General features: G+C 39.3%; 1 long non-coding RNA gene across 2 annotated transcripts in view; it reads right to left on the reverse strand.

Annotated features, from left to right (window-relative positions):
* Positions 1 to 5,082: 5,082 nt before the first annotated feature.
* Positions 5,083 to 19,432, reverse strand: part of LOC122460256 — a 48,864-nt gene continuing 34,514 nt past the window's right edge. The window contains exons 1-4 of one of the 2 annotated variants that reach the window (XR_006281454.1): positions 17,496 to 18,000; positions 16,283 to 16,348; positions 9,204 to 9,407; positions 5,083 to 7,283 (exon numbers count right to left, since the gene is read on the reverse strand). This is a non-coding gene — a long non-coding RNA (uncharacterized LOC122460256). Of the gene's footprint in view, positions 7,284 to 9,203; positions 9,408 to 16,282; positions 16,349 to 17,495; positions 18,001 to 19,432 lie in introns of those variants that run through there. The other variant, XR_006281455.1, reaches the window with a different exon arrangement.

Below are 19,432 nucleotides of genomic sequence, written 5' to 3' on the forward strand. Positions count from 1 at the left end.
ATAGGCACCAACTCCAGGGCTGGAGCTATATGCACCAGCTTTCCAATGTGCCCAGGGGGTTGGAGGTGGGGAGGCAGAGGGGTGCTCACTGCTCAACTCCTGACTCTGCCACAGGCCCTGCCCCTACTTCACCCCTTTGTCCAAGGCCCCTCTCCTTCCTGACCCCTTCCCTGAGCCTGCCACACCCTTGCTCCTCCTCCTCCCACCAGAGCCTCCTGCATGCTGCACGAGGCATGGGGAAGGACGGGGAGGTGCTGATCAGCAGGGCTGCTGGCAGGAGACGGGGAGCTGATGAGGGGCTGCTGATGTATTACTGTGGCTCTTTGGCAATGTACATAGGTAAATTCTGGCTCCTTCTCAAGTGCAGGTTTGTCACCCCTGCTACAGAAGTTCCTTCCAGGTCTGGATTGATGAGCTTTGGCAAGGATGGGGGAAGTTTGTGTAGCCTCTACTGTACACGCTACATGGATAAATGATGGATTTCTGTCTCAATGACCATTTAAAATAGGCGTTTTCAATTCATTACAAAGTTTAAAAATAAAATAAGGGAGCAGCTATATGCAGCTGTCATTGATTTTCTGTTAATTGATATGTTCTTGTGTCAGTGTATACAAAAACTACTTTCCAAATATAGGCAACCACAACAAACAGTGAGGAATATACATGTGGAAATGCAGTTAGGGAATTTTAGCTTCTGTTCTTATAAGTTTCATTTAAATCTTGCAAAAAAGTATAAGCTAATCACAATGAGTTAGGGAGAACATTTTAGGCAAATTTACAAGATCTTGTCAAGTAGTGGATGATATAACTAGTGTTTTGATTACACTTCAGTTACATATAGATACCATTCACATTGCAACACACAATCACCCTCTGTGCAAACAGCTAAATAATATTACTTGACACTGGATGTCATATGAAACAGCAAGGCCTTTGGATAACATGAAATTAAAATTGTACCCTAGTCATATTTCCTTAAAACTTGAACTTCATTATCTTGCTTTTGCACATGTAACTAGATAAGCTGTTGAAGCAAGCACTAACACTTATACAATGGATTCATGAATAATTACTGAGACCAAGGCAAGGCTTGCATGCCATGATTATTGAATCAGAGCAGACATTAAAAAAAGGACTGCCCTATGTTTCCAGGAACCACTATTTACTCTCTACATAAAAATATCTATTTCTCTTAAACTACCTAGCAAGGCTCTGTAAATGTCAGGAGCTATTAAGGTTTCTAGAAATTTAAGGGAAAGCTTTCGATGAGTAAAAGGGGATAGTAAAAGCTGAACGCATTTCCTCTTATTTTACATGCTGGAAAAGAAACTACTTACAGCCATTTGTCACATCAAATTGACCATACAATATGATATGCTGCAGCAGAAACAAAAGGGTTAAGTGCAGATGGAATGAAAATGCTGTAACATTTGTACAGTACCTTTAATTTGAGGTTACTTCATAAAAATTAAGCCTCAGGCTTCTCCGTCAAAATACCGTAGAGGTAAGGATTATTATCCCCATTTTAGAGAGGGACAAAGTGGGACACAGAAGTTAAGTGACATTGTCTGACATGGGCATGCAATGAGTCAGTGATAGAGTTGAGAAAAGAACCCAGTCCCAATGATGCTCTAACCACTAAGCCACAGCACCTTTTAGTTTAACGATTCTACTGAGGAATGTGAACTGTCTATCTTCAGCTTAGGAAATAAACTATTATTACTAGGGAATCGTATTGCCTCATCATAATTTATTTTATTAGTAAACAAAGATCCAGAATGCAATAGGGACCAGTTTGGTAGTCATTGCACAATCTCCCAGTGTCTTCAATTGGAGATTTTCTTGTGGAAGGAACATTGGATTGGACTCATTGTAATGGCCTGATATGAGATACAAGATATCATATTTTCAGTGTCTGTCTCGCACAGTGCTTGAACCTAAAATTAGAGAAAATTCTCCATATTGCACATTTCTAGCACTGAAGGAAGGGAGATACAAGACAATAGAGGATGGGACATAATAGCGCTTTTTAAATACCTAAAGGGCCCAGTCCAACTCTTTTTAAAGTCAATGGAAAGCCTCCCAATGACCTTAGTGGAAGATGGAGCAGTCCCTAATGTCCCAGCTATCTAAGAACCGGCTCCAAAGCCCACAGAAGTCAGTGGGAATCTTCCATTTATTTTATTAGGCTTTGGATGAGGCTTTTAAGAGCACAAGTGAAAAATGTGGCCGGAGTATGACAGGGTACATAATGCTCACATCTAACCAAATACAGTGTTGCCGACTTTCACAATTTTATTGCTAGTCTAATCATTTTTTAACCTGTATCATGAAAACACAATGAGAGGCTGCCCACTCAAGAATTTTCTCATATTAAAAATGGTCACAATGTTCCATTACTGTCAATGGAGCTGAAGACAGCAAGATGGCCACCATTTGCCCACAGTCTAGCTGCATATGGAAGTGCAGCTATTCTTAATGAAGATGTTTGCCACCTCCCACTGTTTTCAGTTAGACTGAAGCCAGACTCAATGGGCAAAATGGCTACCACTATGGCTTGGGGGGCAGACAGGATACTATTAAGACACAAGGACTGTGAGAAGGAGTGTAGATACTGTAAAAGAGGATAGTGATGGGGGTGGGAGATGGAAAGGATAGAATGGTGGCTCTCCCACACTGGGGTTAAGAGAGAGTAAGGGGACGCCCCCTCCAAGCTACCAGAGAGGAGGACATATATTTGCATGTGTATTAAAGGCTGGAGTTTGACCCTAAGAAGCTCATATACACATTGGGGGCAAGTGGCTTCCTCCTAAAGCTTCAAAAATCAGAAGACAAATAGAAAACACACATATTTTAGAAAATCTCATGATTTTTAAGCCAATCTTATGATATTTGAGACTCTGACTCATCATTTTTGAATGTGTGCCATTGGCAATACTGCAAAGAGACCACATTTTGGCTTTTTGTAGGCCTCAGAGAGAATAAAATGGAACTCAAAGAACAGAATTCTGATCAGGGAAACTAAAAATCATTATGGGCAATTCGGTTCTTTGATTTCATTCGTTGGTCTTGATTCTCCTCTCACTTGCAGTGGTTTTACTCTAATATAACTTAATTGACTTAACTAGGGTCATTCCAGATCTATATTAATGGAACTGACTGCAGAATTTTGGCCTAAAATAACCATTTTCCAACTTTTTTTTAATTCCAAAATATTAACTAACAAAAACATTGTTAAAATCAGGCAAGTTTTGAAAATGTTACATAATCACCTGGGGTCAGAAAAAAATCAATACTGAAATAATGTATCAGAATGACCTCCCAGAGCAAGGACCCCAGACTCTTTCCATCACCATGCTTAAGAAGGCAAACACCAAAATATGAAATCAACTGTGTTAATTAGATTATCTTGGAACAGTCAGACAACAAACTAACAGCTACTCAAATCCTTGCATGTTCGTTTTTCAGCCATATATATCTGTTTTGTGACCCACAATAATTTAATTTATTAAAACAGATGTGTGTGTTTGTAATCCCCTCTGTCCATCCAGTCAACATATTCCATCAGCATGACACTGTTTCAGAATCACCTGCTGCCAGATAAAAATAAAAAACAAACACACACAAAGACTCAAGTGTATCTTTCTTATGCATAATTTAGATCATAATCTTGAGACTTTTTGACATAGCAGGTCACTTAAATATTTCATTTTAGGATTTTCTAAACATTTTCAAAGCTTAAAATAACACCAAACTCTCAGATTTTTTAGTCTCCAACAGACTCCAGTGAGAGACTGCTTAATTGGAATTAATTTGCAAACTGGATACAATTAATTTAGGCTTGAATAGAGACTGGGAATAGATGGGTCATTACACAAGTAAAACTATTTCCCCATGTTATTTCTCCTCCCCACCCCACCCTCCACTGTTCCTCAGATGTTCTTGTTAACTGCTGGAAATAGCTCACCTTGATTATCACCACAAAAGGTTTTCCTCCTTTCCCCCCCTGCTGCTGGTGATGGCTTATCTTAAGTGATCACTCTCCTTACAGTGTGTATGATAAACCCATTGTTTCATGTTCTCTGTGTGTGTATATATAAATCTCCCCTCTGTTTTTTCCACCAAATGCATCCGATGAAGTGAGCTGTAGCTCACGAAAGCTTATGCTCTAATAAATTTGTTAGTCTCTAAGGTGCCACAAGTCCTCCTTTTCTTTTCACTCTCCTTACAGTGTGTATGATAAAACCCATTGTTTCATGTTCTCTGTGTGTGTATATAAATCTCCTCACTGTATTTTCTATTGAATGCATCCAATGAAGTGAGCTGTAGCTCACGAAAGCTTATGCTCAAATAAATTTGTTAGTCTCTAAGGTGCCATAAGTACTCCTTTTCTTTTTGCGAACATTTTCAAATGATACTTCTGGTTCGTTGCTGGATTTTGAAACAGAGCAATGATCCATTGGCTACTGGTTTCTATGGGCACTATTCCTCCAGTAGAAACTTGTGGAGACTAAAGAAGTCTACTGAAATTTACACTAGTAAAAAGTAAAGTAATTGTTGTTACACCAAGGATTAATTTGGCTCTGACTCATACACAGCACCACTTTCATGGCTCTCATTTGGCAGGATTTGGAATAAGCTTCCAGACTAATTTGTTGTATTAAGTGCAGTAGACCAAGCTAATTCCTGGTTTTTACCATTTAGGTTTAGGCTGGAGTATTAGCTGCTACTATATACCAATTCCCATGTATAACTTTGCTGGTCATGGGTTATAGTTTTTACTCTCCATTAATAGCTACTAGACCTGATCTTCCACTGATTTGCACCTTGTGCTGTCATTTACCTGTGCAAAATTAGTACAACTTGAGTGTAAGATGGGTTAGCACTTTACATCTACATTGCATACATTTTGCACACATGTAAATAGGTACAGAAGATACAAAACAGTAGATAATAAGGTCTGACATCCATTAGAATACTTTTATTATCTGTCTAGTGTTTTTATCTACAAACAGATACACAATAGTATTTAAAATATCTTTAACACACACATTCTTCAACTATGAACCTGTTCCGAGAAAGTCAGTTTATACCAGCTGAGGAGAAGTAGTTTCTCATTTGCATTACAAATGGTGAGTATGCCAGATGATATGTGCATATGGATGAAACTGAAAACAAAATACAGGCAGATCTTCCTCTTGTGAATTTTCCATGGATGCCAGAACACAGGGAATTTTTGCTTATAGTCTTCCTCATATCCCTTCTTAATGCATGACCTAGTCATTGAGTCACTTGCTCTGTACTCATATTCTCAAAAGATATTTGCTAATTTTCCAGCACATTTCCAAGTTGGTAACTCTATCCAATATCCATATGCCAAGCACCAGTCTGCAGCAGCTGGTTGAAGAACAGTTTAATCTCTTTCAGGCAGCTTAAAATCCATGGCTTATAACTATATAAAGGTACAGACAGGCAAGATGTCATGAAAACGTTAACTTCAAGGCAAATGGGATGTCAGATGCCACCAAGGACTCCTCAAGTTTCCAGGACACACTCCAAGGAAATCCCTTGTTTGTTTGATGTCATTCCATGCACAGAGCATATTGGCACCAGTGTACTGTATGTGAAATATGAACCATTTCCAAGGTTTCTCCTTGAAATAGTACTTCTCCTCGGATTGATGTTAATGTACTGTATTATATGTGATGATTTCCAAGTTAATCATGAAAAATGTACATAGTCAGGCAGCAAACCACCAAAGACCACACAAGGACTCAAGAGAGTCAACGTTCATGTGGGAGGCCAAGGCTGAATGGTTAAGTTATCCCAATACTCCACTTGATTCCGTGCTTCTTGTAATTATTACATTTGAGGTGTGTGTAGAGGGTGGATTTTGCTCTATACATCTCCTCTCTTGATCTCATATGTGGCTTTTCACTGAGCACTGGGAACATAAAAATTGCCCTACCCCAGACCATAGCAGCTGTCAATCTGCTCCAGTGTCCTGTGTCTGTTGGTGGCCCTATACAGTTGCTTCAGAAGAAGGTGCAAGAATTCCCATAACTGACACATCTGGAACACGCTACCCTTAGGGATACTTTTCCCCAGTCAACTATCGATTGGTTTATTCCCTGAAGTATTAGGATTGTTACCAGACTTTTTGCCTACATTTCTCATAGATTTTGTGCATAGTTTACCATAGCTAAAAGTTAGCTCCTTATTTTTCCATTTGTGGCCTCTCCTCTTCCTTTCTCTAGTCACATAGGTAAAGTCACCAACTTCCCTGGCTTTCAGGCTCATACTACAGGAGTCATTTTTGATGCACATCATTTTCCTCAGATACCCAAACTATACACAAATCTTGCTGCTTCCTGCTCTATGACATTTTGACAATTTGAGTCTTTATCTTTCCAAAAACCTCATCCCTGAATGCCCTGGTTATGGCCCAGCTTGATTACTGCAAATCCCCTAGCTTTGGCCTCCTGCCACCTAATTTGTCTCCCAAAATGCATCTGCTGAATTACGCTTTCTTCTTGTTAAATTAAATGTGTGACTCTCCACTTTGAACCTCTCCACTGGCTCCCTCATTCATTGCATTAAATTTAAATTCTAGCACTTACTTTTAAGGCTCTGCATAACATCAGCCTTATCAAACCTTGTCTCTTATCCATCAGTGACACCAATCTTGAAGTCCCCTTTATCTATTTCTTTCATAAACATCACCATGCCCATTTTTCAGGACACCCTATTCTGGTCTGGCAAGCTATGACCCTCTCCTCGTTTAAATCCCTCTTGAAAAATTACGGCTACATCTTTGAAATCCAGAAGAAGAATGAGCCGCCAGTACGTATACATGCCTAAACTAAGTAACTGTCTGAGCATTTTGCTATAACTATCAGCTTTCCTCCCTTCTCAATTATTTGCCACCTCCACTTGGTAAACTGCAGCTAAAAACTTCAGATTTTAAGCTCTTTGGGGTGAAGTTCATGTCTGTGTCATCTGTACAGTGCTGAGCACTACAAAGTAGTACATTTAATAATGAATTAATAACAAATTAGAAATAGATTTCTCGATTATTCTTTTAAACTGGATGTTTCCCTAAGTTATTATAGAATTATGATTTCCATTTCAACTTATTTCCCTTTTTAAACTCTCTCTCAGGCACAGGTTCACTATTGCTCCCTTCGGTTTGCAGTCAGTCTATTCCTTCTGCAGTTTCATTCTAATTCACATTTCTTTCTGATGACTACATCTTAAATCTTGCCGAGAATATGGAAGACAACCTAAGAATGAAAAAGAACAAAATGTCTCAGGGAGTCTCAAGTTTGTTTCCATCACATCCATCCCTTTTAACAAGCCCGCAGTCCTCAGTTAGTCTGCATGAACTTTGGTGTAGATTTATCTCTGGTGGTGGAGTGAAATGAAGTGTGTACACACACCCACACACATTTCTAGCCCAGACCCACTGGATTCTGGGAAGAGTTGGGTGCAGGCAGTGAGACGGAAGCTGTAGAGGTGACTAGCATCCTAACTGCACAAGTTTGGGGCGACTAAATTGGAGATTAACTTTTATATGTGGACTCTGAAGTGGTGATTCCTCCCCACTCTCATATGGATGCCCCAAATATTGAATAGAATGACTGAGCAGAAATTCTATGACTTTTAAGCTGGTATGGTTACAACGGCAAACATTTGTTAAGAGTCAGATGCTGAACCAGATGATTCTGATGCAATCAGCCTTACATCATATATTATATCACGGTGATATCTTGCAACATCTGACACCCAGGTGAAGTAACAGAGAAAAACAACACACAGATCCAAGGCAGAGCAGCAGTTTTTCAGCTCACCATCTATGCATTTCTGGGGGCAACTATAATTTTAACTAGACAGTAATATTGTGCATGGTAGGCTATATGATTTCATAGATACTAAGGTTTGGTTTTAAGAAGAAGTTAAATGTTAATTTTTTTAACTTGTTGATGTAAAATGGGCTGCTATGTAATTGTTTAATGTTACTGTGTGCTATTTTTTACATAGCACATTCTGTACTAGTTGTTTGCACAATAATGAATTGTAGTGGAATGGATAGTGACTATCCCTTTAGGATCTTCCCAAAAATCAATAGAACAGAGCAAACACTGCAAAAGAATTTCTACTCATATTTGCTCCAGTTAAAAATGCATTCCCTTCACTAGTGATCAAACCCCTTGTCCTTGCTTTCTATGGATCTGATCCAAAGCCCACTGACATAAATAGGAGTCCAAGTATATACATGGGGAACAAACATTTGAAATGAGCTCTTCAATTTAGCAGACAGAAAGCTGAAACTAGACAAATTTATACTGGAAATAAGGCATAATGTTTTAACAGTGAGGGTAATTAACTGTTGGAACAAATTTACAAAGGATTGTGTTGGATTATCCATCATTGGCAATTTTTAAGATCAAGATTGGACATTTTTTTTCTAAAATATATGCTGTGGTTCAAGCAGAAATTAATTTGGGGAAATCCTATGGCCTGTGTTATGCAGAGGGTAAGAACTGATGATCACAGTGTGTCCCCTTACAGCTTTATAATCTAGACATGTGATTAGGTCCATTGAAATCAATGGGATTACCCAGGAACAAAATAAGGAGGGTTTGTCCAATGGGGCAATCCAGTAAGTAACACTTGAATTAGGATTAAATTCTACCCTAAATTATATTTGTGCCTCAGGGTAAAAGTTGGCTCTAACTAAATATTACCTCACTTATATAATATCCTTATTTTGGAATTGTAACTCAGTTCAACTGTTGTTTAAATGGAATCATAGTAATGGCAATATTCCAAACTCTGTATCTATATTTTATGGCATGTGACAGTTTGTCAATGAACCTATAGTCAGTTCAAGAAGATTAAATGTTTCTGAGTCATCCTTTCTTGTGACTGGCTGACAGGTAATCTACCCTCAGCAAGATTTTCCTTGACAATAGTCTGTCTAGGGCTAATTAGCTGCACTTTGGTCTGGAAGTACTAATTCTCTTCCACACTGTCTAATTAAATCTGTAGCTGCTCATAACAGTATTATCACAGCAGAGATTTCCTCTAAGCAACCCCACTGGGACTTTGGCAGTGACCTTAGCCAAGTTGTCAGTTGAACTCAGGATGCATATGATGCAACTCAGGAGAAATCACATTCGTTGTTGCTTATGGAGACTTACTTGCCTAGGGTAAAAGTCAGGAGGAATGCATCTTCATGCAGTTACTTGACAATAAAGCCCTGGCTACCTCTTAAGAAGAAAGAGAAAAGCAGCAAATACAGCCATCATAGGACAGGCAGGAACTTGTTAGTAGGTCTTTGCATGTGGAAGCAAGTGAGTGTTTAAAGCCAATATAAATAGCTGTCCCAGGTCCAGTAGATACATCTGAGAATACAAGAGCCAAAGAGAAAAAAAGAAGGCATTGGAGGTGCAGTATCTCTTGGCACAGTGACTGAATTCAGTCTCAGCATTTTGTCCTGTTACAAATCAAAATAAATTTAACCAGCTGCCTCCTCTATAGCAAGTCTTCAACAGTATTGCAGCCAAAAGCTATACAAATTAAATAAGTTAAGCAACCTGACTAGTTCCAGAAGCAGTGTTCTCCAACCTGTGAAAGAGAAATGGTCATTTCATCCTAGGATTTCCAACCATCATGGTTTCAACCATGCATTTTTCAGATGCTGAATTTGGTGGCACTGATGGCTGAAGACATGAGAATCATGTTTTTTTAATTGTTTTAAAAAATAAATTTTAGAAAGTCAATGGGCCAACTTCTGCTATCTTTTATACCTGCACGACTCACTGTCACTTATGACTTTTGCTCAGACTTCAACCTGTTTCTATTTAACTTCTTATTTTCATAAAGCTTATAAAACAAAGTGTTGTGAAATCTCTAGGTTCTTTTTATACATCAGATTACAAATTGTATGAGACAGTTTACAGCTCACACAATGGCAATACCAAACAATACACTCAAAACCAATTACCTACTTACCTAGGAAGCACCAGACATTGTAGTATCTAATCCCTTTCTGCTCATCTCCATTATTGCTATCATGAGTTCCAGGGGAGGATACTCTAAATCTACCTGTGGGTTCTCAAGCAAAGGGATGACAAGATTGACGGGCACCAATTCTTGCCCCTGCCTGGCCCCCAACATTACTCAAGCAGTGAATAGGGACTATGAAAGATCTGCAATAAGTTGAGGGAGAATTCCCCCAATGTAGGAACAGGAAAGGAACTTTGTATGTGGGCCTACATCGCCCACTTTGCAGATCCCAGGGTAGGGGACAAACTGAGTGAAGGCTCAGTTTACAATGAGTAGGGATTCTGACAGGCTTTGGGCTGTGGATTAGCTCACAAGCAGCCGAGGTAAGGAAGCTGCGAATTACAGCAACAACCCAGCTACTCTAATTTATTCTTGTGGCCACATCAGCCCCCAGGCTAGCTACCCCAGAATCCAGGCCGTGGAAAGGTTTTAAACAACCTTTCTTCTTCAGTCCCCAAGATGGCATCTTCCATGCTGAATTTCCTGTGAGGTTTAGGACAGAATCTGTCCTGAGGAGTGGGACAAACTAGCACCTAAAAGCACCGCTCATCCTTCACCGTATTCCTTTTTATTTTAATTATGTAACATGCAGGATCAGAACCTAAGCAGTGAACAAATACAAAATAGCAGTTCATGGCATGCTGCAAATGGCTTTAGATTGTACTTTGTTTTAAACTGTCAGTTTTTATGCTGTTTTAGTTCATACCAAGTGATTTGTTTTAAAAAAAAAGAAAAAGAGAGAGAGAGAGATTTCTCGAGCCCCTGCCACCCCGCACAAGGCTGGGGCTGGAGTCGCTGCTTTCCCGAGCCCTGCCTGCCCCCACATGAGCCCTGCATCCCCCCCGCACAGGGCTGGCATTACTGCTCCTCCATTCTCCCCCCCCCCACCCGCACATTCCTCCACACCCCACTTTTTTTTGGCAAAAGTGGGCATTTGCAACTGGCAAGAGCAAACCGGATAAATGCCCAATTTTGCCACAAAAGTCGGAACAACTGGGACAGGGCTTAAAGAAGAGACTGTCCCAGCCAAAACAGGACATATGGTCACCCTAGAAAAAGCACAATGAATGTGGGCCAAATTTGGCCCACAATCTTTTTTTCCAGCCATTATCATCTGTCAATTCCAGTGACCAAAGTTTACTGTTTTACACCAATATTGGGGTTAATGTCTTTACACTGGTGTAAATCAAATCAAAATGGGAATAATGCCAGCAACAATGGACCAGTATGGGTGGAACGGTCATAAGGAAAGCAGAATTTGGCACATCATATATGATTAGAAGCTTCAGATATATGAACTTGCAGTACTTAAAGGTCATTTTTCTACATAACTGTGGGACAGGCTGGTACACTGAAGTGTAAAATTCAAGGTAATCAGCAGTATTAAAACCTATGTATCTGCTGTAACTGTGAGCCTGTGTACTTGTCTTTCCTTTTCTTCTGATGTGGTTAAGAGCTTTAAAGTTGTGCCTTGTGACTAACTAGATCTTTAAAGCATTACTCAATTGGAAACAGGCCTGGCATTGCAAAGTGAGTTTTCATTTGCAAATCTCAGTCCAATTGAAGAGGATTATGCTTTCTTGGGATAAACAGACATCAAACAGAGTTTAGGAACAGCCTTAGTGCCCTTCTGAAAAAAAGCAAATTGAGAGCTCTTACCTCCCAGCAAACCGTAAAATAAAAGCTGTGGCAACAGAAATTGCAAATTACAAATGCTGTGGTAAGACTTCAAGGGAAACTATTCACGATTAGGCATTTTTCTTAGGTTTAAAAGGTGGTCATTTTTTGGCCAATGATGAGAAAACATTGAATTACTCCAGTTTTTTGGAGGGAGGGTGGAAATGGGGAAAGAAGGAGAAGTCATGTTAAAAAAAAACCTGATTGATAATTGATCTAGATGATAAATTTTAGGACATGTGCAGGCCAGTTATAATAAAAATGTTAATGTGGATCTCCCAGAGAAAATCAATTTCCAACAACAGGTGAAACTTGTCATATTTAGTTCAGATTCCAACTAAAGTGAATTTATTTATTTAGCCACCTTACTTCAAATATATATGGACATTTGTTTATGTAATGAGTGACTCTTGCACTTCTAATTGAATTTTGTGAGACTGAGGATACTACTTTTATGAAATCATATTTTAGCCTTAATAGTCATTCTGATGCATTAATATTTTCATTCTGTTTCAGATTAATTGTAAACAGAACAGTTACTAAATTCCAAATACTTAAATAAATAAGGGCACTTTGGCTTGCAGCAATTCCACCTGGAACTATTATTTTACAAGTTAAGCAGAGTAGAGATCGATTATTCAGGTGAGAGAGATTCAAGTTCTGCAAAATGTGAGGTTGATTCAGTAAGGGACACTTTTCTACATTGGTACTGAACTAATGGCTCAGCAGAGTCTTTAGGGAGCACTACCTTTGAGATGAGATGCATGGTCATTAAAGGTCCCATATTAGCTGTTGTCCCTCTAAAATGAGTCTAACAGTCTTACTCCAGTTAGGTGCCCAGGTTGCAGAAACTTCCACCGCACATGGCATCATTTAGCACCCTTTGTAGCTCCATCACCAGAGAGAAGGGTTAGATGGGCACATCTTCTTGTAATTCAGATCTGGGATGCACTGTGTACCTGGGATACATTGCCCATACTGTACCTGGGGCATTCTGTGGGTTTGTCTACACACCAAAAGCTGGGTATGGGCTAGCCTACATGAGCTAGCTTCAATCCAGCTAGTGTGCGTAACAATCATAGTTAAGACAATGCCACATGGGCTTCAGCACAGGCTAGTGAGCCAAGCCCATACCCAGGGTCTGTGTTGGGCTGTACTATCTGTACTGAAGACTGTGCTACACTTCTTTACTACTACTATTACTATTACCCATTTCAACTGGATAGGCTAGCTCATGCACAGTGTCACACTGTCTGGAGTGGCTCACCTCCAAGCGTGCCAACTTCAGGGCAGACTGTCAAAAGCAGGGCAGACACCCCAAACTGGTGGCATGTTCTATAATTAGATTTCACCAACCCAGCATCAAATGTGAACTCCTAGATCACTGTAACAGTGTTACCATGGACTCACAGACTGGAGTGCCCAAGGGGACTGTCTATCTTGCCACGTGCCGCAAGCTGGACTTAGTGATAAGTGGTCACTTACACACACACACACAAAATCACAAAATATTCAGGTTGATTCCAATCCCAGAGACCAGTCACTTACCCCAGATCAATTTGTACCTTAGATCTCACACCACAGACAACACCTGAAGACAATCCTGTAATAAAACTAACTAAACTGAAGGCTTATTAACTAGGAAAAAGATCTAAGTTATTTACAGGTTAAAACAAGCATGTATCTATGATGAATTTCAATCTGTGATTTAAAAAGTGAGATGTAATCTGTCAACACTGAATGGCTTTTTAGAGCTAATCCCAGGTTGACCTTCAGGAATCTTTGCTTTTTTATGTTTCTTAGCTCCAGCCTTTTGAGAGAGTCTAAACAGCAAAGAGATGAAAAATCTTCATGTCAGCTATTTTTATTTCCCTCTTCTAACATCCAAACTGATGGGACAAGGCCTTCTGAATGTAATTCTCCATAGGGGATGGGGCAATGAAAGCTTTTGTCCTAGGATGGCCCACTTAATTTTTGATAGTCCTCCTGGATGGGCAGTGGAGGGGGGGAGGGAAGCCACTCTTCCTGTCTGAGTTCACAAGTTCAGAGCAAGCATTTTTACAGTTATAAAACAAACATTTTACCTTATAGGATGGAATACAGACATTACAAGTGAGTAATGCATGCAGCAACTTACAAGCATTTCATAGAGTCTAAATACCAAATACATTCTTGTAAGACTACCACCTATTTTGAACAAAACTAGCATATAGGCGAGCTGGTTTGGTTTCCAGCTAGAAGTCTGTCAGTTCTTAGTTACCCCTACAGCCTTGACAAGAGCTGGCACTTGATTACCAGCATCACACACAGCTTTTGCTGTATAGACATGCTCTGTCTGAGGTCACACTGCCCATGCAGGACCTGTTCTGCAGGTAAATCAGAAAGTGTCTTTCTTCAGTGCTACTATCTGGTGTCCTTCAGGAGCATGAGACATTAAAAACAATTAATGACTAAAAACTTTATAAAAAGATTCCAGAGCTGTGTTTGTTTTACCTCTTTTACTATCATAAGATTGCTAACTCCAGTGCCCTGCCAAATTCCAGTTTGAACAACAAAAGATGCCTACCTGGTATTCTTCCTTCAGATTCAACTGGATGCAGTCAATATCTTCACTTCTGGCTCAAGGCCTAGATCCCGCAAAAAGATCTGCTCATGGAGATGCCTAGATTTTCATGAAGTCCTTATGAGGTCAATGGGACTTCACACAGATGCAAGGATGTATAAGGGCAGATCTTTTTGCAGGACTGGAGTGTTCGATTGTTGTGTAATATAGTTGTGCACTACTTAATTTAATAACTGCCATCTTCTAGCTTCAGAAGTGGTTACATTTAATTGTTAGGTCAATTGATCCCTATGTAATGAGTCTGAACTTTATGCTGAAGTCAATGGGACTAGCACCCAGATTTTCTCCCGCAACTCTATTGCATGGACATAAAATGTGTGTACAAGTTTACAGGTGTAAACTGTACCCAAAATAAGAGGCTGCCTTTACGAATATTTGGCCATTTAAGCAGAAAAATTACCGTGGTTATGAGCGTGTCACTGCAGTTTCATAGATGTTCAAATCAGAATTTAATCTGAGTTTGTTTTTACTTTTTTAAAATTTGTGCGTGTGAATTGGATGCTCATGAAAGCCAGCACCAAACCAGGTACAGAAGGTGCTGTATGAGCTAGCCTGCAAGATCTGCCAGTGCACATGCCTCAATCCTGACTTTCAACATTCTACAGTTATCCCATTCTTGGGCTTCTCCTATACAGAGATTGCCCATCAAGACAGCATGTGCAAAAATATGTACCAGGGACAAATGTCAATTAAATACTAAAAAAAGTTTAGGAGTTTTGGTACTAAACTAAACATTCAAATAAAACAGATATTTGGCTGCAGCTACATCTGTTTATCAGACGCAGAGCCTCCTGATCAAAAAAGTAGTAAATATGAAATTTGCTCAGTAGCCTATCTTAATAAATATCTGGCTGATGTCTTATGATCCAGCTTTTCGATCCATGCAGACACTATACTTGTTTTTTTCTGTGCTTCAGTTATATGCTTGCCTGACATTATGTTTGATGCATAAGATTAAAGGAAGACAGGTATATCAAAGTCTCTAGATGTTGCTAAAAGGTGTTTGCACATCAACTGCCCCATGGCAAAGAGGGAAAGCCACCATTACAAAAAACAGTAAGATACTATTCAATCAGGCCCCAGTCCAGCAAAATAATTAAGCATGTGCTTAACTTTAAACCTTTGAATTTTTCTTTTTTAAATGAAACCTAAATCTTTTTGTTCTACACATGTATTTCATTTTAATAAATCCATTCAGAGTCCTATACATATATTTAAATGCCAGTATTATCAAGACCCACCAAGGTTTTCAAAGAATGGCTGAAACTTGAAAAGAAAAGAAAAGAAAAGAAAAGAAAAGAAAAGAAAAAAGTGCTCTCATTTTGATTGATGCTGAGTGCCTGCAGTTCTTACTGAATTCAGTTAATAGAAGCCATTCAGTGGCAAAAAGTATTCAGGACGGAATGTTTTTGCCCATATTTAGCATGCACATTTGCCTGGGGATTTTATTGGGGGCAGGTGAGGAAGCTGTTTTCCTCTGAAATAGCCAATGGTGGCCACCAGGAGAGGCACAAAAACAGATATGGTGGACTAATTATCTCTTCCAACATGGAAAATCTTATCTTTCTATATAAAATTTATGGAGACCTACAGGGCTCAATATTCTCCCCATATTAATGCTGTTTTATACCGCTCTTCAGGCACAAAGCTCCCCTAAAGCAGCCTAACCATCCATGGAAGTTGTCCTCTGACAACACAGTGAAATGCTGGTTAACCAAATAAATGGCCGGGGGGGGGGGGGGGTTCACCAAATAAATGTTGAACCCAGAGTCAGAAAGGGAATTATAATAAACATTCATTAGAAAATAAAGTTTGTAGAGCATTTGTTTGAATAATCAGGATTTGAGACAAGGACATCTTGCAGTAAAGGCATTTGATTAGGACTTGGGAGCACTGGGTTTATTTCCTTACTCTGCCACAGTCTTTCCAGGTCATCTTTGGCAAGTTACTTAGTCACTCTGTGCCTACATTCCCCACCTGTAAAATAGGGATAACACCAGTTCTTTTGTTTGTCTCGTCTATTTAGATTGTAAACTGTCTTCCATGTATATTGATAGCATCTAGCACAATGAATCTCAAATGGGAGCCCTGCTTTAAATACATAAATGCTATTAATTATAGCTGGAGATGGCAACAGCACCTATAAGCAAGGATGCCTAGCACCTTCCATTATTGGACCCAATTTTCAGTTGATTATAACTTTGCCAAAAGTTAAGAGTCAACGATGAAGTTTTCTATGCCCAGTGTTTGTGAGTCTGAATGTTTCAATGAAAATGGTTCAGCCATTTCTAAAGTGACAAAATAAAACAAAACAGTTTTGTCCACGTTAAAAATGTTGTGCACCCATTTTGTTAAGTAGGTTGAAAATGGCAACATTTTCTGTGAAAACGTTTGGAAGAAATGAACATTTTCCCTTCCCCAGTGTTCCTAATTTAAGGAATTTTGTTTTTTCAATAAAAACTGAATTATTTTCATTTTCTGAAACCAACACTTGTTTGGTTGGGGGTTTCAGTTTTTCATTGAAAAAAACTGACCATTTTGACCCCAAAAAATGTCCATTAGAGGGGAAAAAGGCCAATTTTGGTTAGCATCAGTTTTGACTGAAAATGTTTGACCAGTTTTGATAAGAAGCTGTATAAGTGGCCCAAATGAAAGGTTGTAAAGGGCAACTTAAAATTCTCACATTTCCCAACTTTTGAGTGCTTGACTTTGTACCCCTAATTTTTTTTCTTACACATATAAATAAAAACCACTATAACTATAGAGTTTGTATATATACATGCATGCATGCACACACACTTCCCAATGCCACATCATTATGCATTCCTTATGAGACACGTTTTATAGAAAACAATTTTTGAAGTATTTAAGACAATTTATCAAGATATCAATTTGAACTGTTTTTCCTTATCCTGTAAAAGTAGGCCAACCTGTGCCCTGACCTAGAAAAAGGACTCAAAAAAAAGGAATAACTATGCCTGCTAGGACAGGCAATGTCCTGCTTCTGTCTTCTGCTCTGTCTACACAAAACTGTTCAGAAACCTTCAGTTGTTAAACTACATGGTGGTGTTTATTTACATTATCTTCCCACCACTTTTACTGACCCATATACCACAGAATTTACAATATCAGTTTCTTCTCTGCCAAGGAGAGGGAAGAGATCTGTCCACCCAGAGATCCTTCTTGGTTCTGGCTCCACTAGCACCCCCGACCCCTTTTCCCTCTAATGCCTTCTTCTGTGCCCTGTGTTAATGGGAAAATTAGCTATTTAGCTCTCCCCAGCCTAATTTGCTAATTAGGCACAATCATATCCATCCCAGGGCAATTAATTGATGTTTAAGTGATCAGAGTGCTGTCTCTGTTGTTGGTTCCCCCTTTGATCTCACACCGGTCCCTGTTTTTTATTAGTTGTCCCCTGAAATCGCTTGAGCCCCGGGTTCAATAGCTCATCCCCTTAGGCTGGGGGACCTTTAGCTGTGGCAGGCTTGCGCCCACCCACCCACCCCTGGAACTCAATAGGTGTTGGTTCCCAGCAATCTGTCATACCTGAACATAACCATTTTACATGATTGGGGCTTTCTATACCATGATGCTAACCACAGCTCTCAGGGGAAGACCGTACGTTTCTGGGTTTGCAACATAAGATTATACCGCATTGGAAAAGAAAGCAACGTGTCTGTTTTTGAGGCACATATTTAAAATGATGCTGTGGGTGTCCCTTGACTCCATTCTACCCTGCTTATTTACCAGCAAAGTAACAAAGAAGTCCAGAGGGACTCCAGATCTCAGAGTTTCTCTGATCATATCTTTGTCCACCTTCTTCCCAGAAACGGTTAATCTTTCATGGATTCATTTAAATGAGAAAATATTGCTGCAGCTCAGACTAGAAGTCCTTGCACTTCAAACCAAGCATCCAAATTCTTTGCAGAATGACGGAATACTAAATGGCTTAACTGTTCCTCAAGTGGGGGCCCCTCTCAAGAAAGAGATTCTGACAGCTGAAGGTTACACAGATGTCTAAATCACACACTGAAAGCACCTTGCTATTATAGATGTTTTGTACAGACCCATAGCTCTTGTTAAATGATTAAAAGGAATGAAGCACTTAATCATGTAGAAACCCTGACAGGAGTCTTAGCCTAGGACTAATATCCTGACTCAGCATTTTACAATAGGATGGATTTCTTTGGTTAATACATTTGGTGTGGGCAGGTAACTGGGGAGATTAGTAGCCTAGCAAGGACCCATGTACAGTGGCCAATGTCAGTAAATTAGTAGTAAAACGCAGATTATTATGCTTCTCTGCCATGAATTAAAGCCAAAAGATTTGCAGTGGCAAAGCAGACAAACAATCTGGTAACTAATTTCAGTTAATGCCTAAGGAATTATTTTGCTACTCTATTCAAAATTATTTTAAGTAGCTTCTTTTAGTTTAAGCTCCAAATAATTTGTAGCTATTTTTCATCACCACAGAGTAAATTGTAAATCTAGTTAAGACTATGATTTATTAACGCAAAGCATCAGCTTTAAAAAGAGCAATCATTTTCTACAATGCAGTCGAATTAGTCTCTTATACAAGCTTTCACAATACATTCTACAATTGGTTACAGTGTGTGTTTGCCAAATATACACCATAGTTGTAGCTTACAATGGTCAGGTAGCAGGTATGTTAGAGAGGGCTCTAGAGGGATGTAACAGTCCCATTACAGAGAGAATTATGAAGCACAGATTAACAATGTTCCAGGGTAGGATTTGATATTTTTAAAATACTATAGGAGGAGAGCTGTGTCCTGAGATAGAATTTGAAGAACCTAAACCAATTAGAGGCAGGGCAGCTAGTCCCGATGATGAAGGGCATATTCCCACTATGGAGAGATAGGTGCAGGGAGGATGCAGAAAGTAGTCTAGTATTCAAAGACCTGAGGAAGCAGAAGAGATAATAGGAAGAGATAAAGCCAGAGACGTAAAGCAAGAGGAAAGGCAATGTAAGATTTTAAAAAACAGGAGGCCAATTTGTATTCATGGAATGGAAAGATGAATAGATAGGCTCTGGTAATTTTA

This window comes from Dermochelys coriacea, chromosome 5 (genome assembly GCF_009764565.3).
Source record: "Dermochelys coriacea isolate rDerCor1 chromosome 5, rDerCor1.pri.v4, whole genome shotgun sequence".
NCBI lineage: Eukaryota > Metazoa > Chordata > Testudines > Dermochelyidae > Dermochelys > Dermochelys coriacea.